At 42.5% G+C, this 3,464-nt stretch overlaps 1 long non-coding RNA gene across 1 annotated transcript in view; it reads right to left on the minus strand.

The window, feature by feature from the left end:
* The window catches only part of LOC106148313, a 24,117-nt gene extending 20,659 nt beyond the window's left edge, over nt 1-3,458 (minus strand). The window contains exons 1-2 of the long non-coding RNA XR_001233654.1: nt 3,344-3,458; nt 911-1,015 (exon numbers count right to left, since the gene is read on the minus strand). This is a non-coding gene — a long non-coding RNA (uncharacterized LOC106148313). The remainder of the gene's footprint in view (nt 1-910; nt 1,016-3,343) is intronic.
* Between the last annotated feature and the right edge of the window lie 6 nt (nt 3,459-3,464).

Genomic DNA, 3,464 nt, shown 5'->3' on the forward strand with positions numbered 1-3,464 from the left:
TGATAATTTCCTACCATTTTGTCTGTAATTTGCTAAGTCCCCCCTATTATTATGTTATCCTTCTTTTATTCTTTAAAATTAAAAAAAAAAACAAAATTCACATGTTGAAATCTAATACCCACCGTGACAATATTATGAGGTGGGGCTTTAAGGAGTTCATTAGGCCATTAGGATGGAACCCTCATCAGCGATATTAGTGCCCTTATAAAAGAAGCTTAAGGAAGGCAGCGCCCCTTTTTGTTATGTGAGGACAGCAAGAAGGTGCCATCTTTGAAACAAAGAACAAACTCTTGCCAGACACCAAATCAGTTGGCACTTTGATCTTGTCAGCTTCCAAAGGTGTAAACATAAATTTCTGTTGTTTATAAATTTCCCAGTTTAAAGGCTGGGCATGGCTGTGCATGCCTGTAATCCCAGCACTCGGAGGCTGAGGCAAGAGTATCACTGTGAGTTGGAGGCCAGCATAGGCTACAAAGTGAATTCAAGGTCAGCCTGAACTACATAGCTTGACCCTGTCTCAAAAAAGACAAAAAATAAATAAATAACCAAGTTTAAGGTATTTCGTTATAGCAATATGGATGGACTAAGACAGATGATCTGAGATAAATATGGAAAAGAAATAAGTTTTCACCAATTTGAAGTTCTAATTATACCCTATATCCCAATACCAGGCATTCTCCACGGGAGCAACTGCCCCTAAATGGGTGAAAATTTTTTCTTGAGGTACAAAAAAACTCATGTATAAAGCACAGCTACATATAACAGATGTACTATATGTATATCTGTCACTTGTCCCTTTTTGTAAACTTTTAAATTTAAAAATTTCTTTCTTTTGCTTTTCTTAGTTGGATGCTTGCTTTTATACTATTACTAAATGATACAAGCATTTAAAGATATTAAATTTCCATACCGGCATGGTGGTGCACATCTATAATCCCAGCACTGGAGTTTGAAACAGGAAGATAATCACAAACTGGAGGCCAGCCTGGGGCTACACAGTGAGTTCAAGAGCAACCTGGAATACATAGCAAGACCATGTTTCAGAAAACAAAGTGAGGGGAAGGCTGATTGGGAATGTAGCTCGGTAAGAAGGCCATGCATTCCATTTCCTGTACTGGGGAGGCAGGAAGACTGCATTTCCTACAAGAACATCAGCCACATCCCATAACAGCTTTTCACAGAGCGACTGCTGGGTAGCAGGTACTAAGCTAAGTGCTTTATATGTCTTAGTGTAATCCTCACTTCAAGCCTATGAGGTAGATGTTGGTTTGTTTCACCAGTTCTAGATACTTTGTTTGCCAGTACTGAGCATTAAACCCAGGGCCCTGTGCATACTAGTCAAGTGCTCTACCACAATGCTACATCCACTGCTCTTTTTATTTATTTATTTATTTTTTTGACACAGGGTCTCACTTGGTAAGTTGTCCAGGGAACTGGAACGTTCAATTCTCTTCCCTCAGCCTCTAGAGTAGCGGGGATTACAGGCATGTGTCACCATGCCCGGCCCAAGACAGGTATCATCATTACCATTTTACACGGGATTACAGGCATGTGTCACCATGCCCCGCCTAAGACAGGTATTATTCTCATTACCATTTTACACATGAGAAAACTGAAACTCAGAAAAGTTAGAAAACTTACCCAAGACCACACAGTTAATAATCACTGGCACTAAAATTCTCATACTGGAATCAATATAACTGTAATGATAAGGCAGTGCTAAATTTTGATGCAGTTTTGTCTTCCATTCTCCCTATTAAATAATTTATAATGATAGCATCTACGTTATTATGTAACTTATTTTTAGTACCAAGAGATTAGATTTTATTATTAACTTTTTTGATATTTTCAAATTTCATATACTGTAGCTAGGTATTTGCAAATTGCATTTTTTGGAGACCAAAAATTTCTTGACATGGAACACAATATAAAAGACTAGATGTCCTCTACTAAAGTCAGCCTTGTCACATTCCGATCTGCCTTTTTATTTTATTTTATTTTATTTTTTTCCTTGTACTGTGAATCTTCCATAAGCCAAAAGTGGTGTGTCAAAATCTTCCATTTCAATTTATTTTCCAGTTTTCAGTGGTGTGGACTGTACTGTATAATGTACCTGTCTCTTTGTGGTTTACTCCTCTTGCTATGAGGGCTATTTTATTGGTCTTTAATTACAGCTAACATTTATTGAACATTTATTGGGTCCCATCCTCTGTATTAATAGTTTCCCATGTATTATTTTACCTAATTATCAAAACAATTCCAGAGGTAGGAAGGTGTGGATCCAGGTTTTGTAGGGATTGAAACTTTTACAGGGCCTTCTTAGAAAAAAATATAAAATTATAAACACAAAATTAAGCACGATGATGAATGCTTATTGAGAAACGAGAAAAATAACAAAATTAAGAGATCTTTTCCGGCATGAGAAAATCTTCCTGGTTGCAAATCCCCACCTAGAAGACTACAAATCTCAGCGTTCTGGGCAAGTTTAATTTAAAGCTCATTTGCTTCAGCATTAAATCTGCCAGGCAGCGTCAGGGTAAGGAGATAGATGTTCTTATTAACTTTTCACAGACAAAAAAAAAAGAAAAAAGAATAAGGTTCAGTAAATAGCTCAAGGGTTGCCACTGCAATCTGAAAGTCATGCAAACGGACTCCAGAACCCTCGCCTTTTCACCCCAGCCGCTTCCAATTATCAGCCTTGACCGAGCACGAAGATTTAGCCAAGGACTGCGGAGGGGAGACGCTAAAGTAACCGGAGGGACAGAAGAAAGGGGAGGAGCAAGAGGGGAGACGGCCCGGAACGGACCGCACCGCCATTGGAGAGAAAGTCTTCTCGGGAGAGAAGGGGAGAAATTTAAAGGAAAGCAGTGAACTGAGGCAACGGGCTGAGAAAATCAAAGGCCAGGTGCTTTTATTTCCGAAGTGTACTGTTCCCAGCCAAGCGCAGGCGTGTCGGCTGCCGCAGCGCGGCGACCGCGCCTGGACGCCCGCCCGGATATTAGGGCGCCACAGAAGGGAGGCGGCCAATGGGAGCCGGGGAAGAGGCGCAGGAAGCCGTGCAAAGTCTCCGAGGTGCCGAAGAAACTTCACTGAGAAGAGGGAGAGGCTGCCCTCAAGCCGCGCGCTCTGAGCAGCGCCGGAAGTGGGGCCCGGAATCGGCGGCCCTTTCAGCCAATGGCCGCGTGATGCGCGATACGACGGTGGCCCGCACAGCCCCGTAAGGAAAAGACGTGTGACTCAAGAGACAGTACAAGGCGCCACCTTCCTGCTTTACGGCGCGAGCTACCACAGCAGCGTGACCAAGGGCAGGGACTCTTCCTGCATCTTTCTGTGGTTAACCTACCTCAGAACCACTGCATCTTTTACCTGAGACCTGTCTCACACACCACCGCTGCCCTCAGCAAAAATGGCTGACCTGGGCGAAGGAAAAGCCGGATGTGGGCGGCCTGGGAGAGCAAGCGAGC

This window comes from Chinchilla lanigera, unplaced genomic scaffold, assembly GCF_000276665.1.
Source record: "Chinchilla lanigera isolate Chin_1 unplaced genomic scaffold, ChiLan1.0 scaffold00018, whole genome shotgun sequence".
NCBI lineage: Eukaryota > Metazoa > Chordata > Mammalia > Rodentia > Chinchillidae > Chinchilla > Chinchilla lanigera.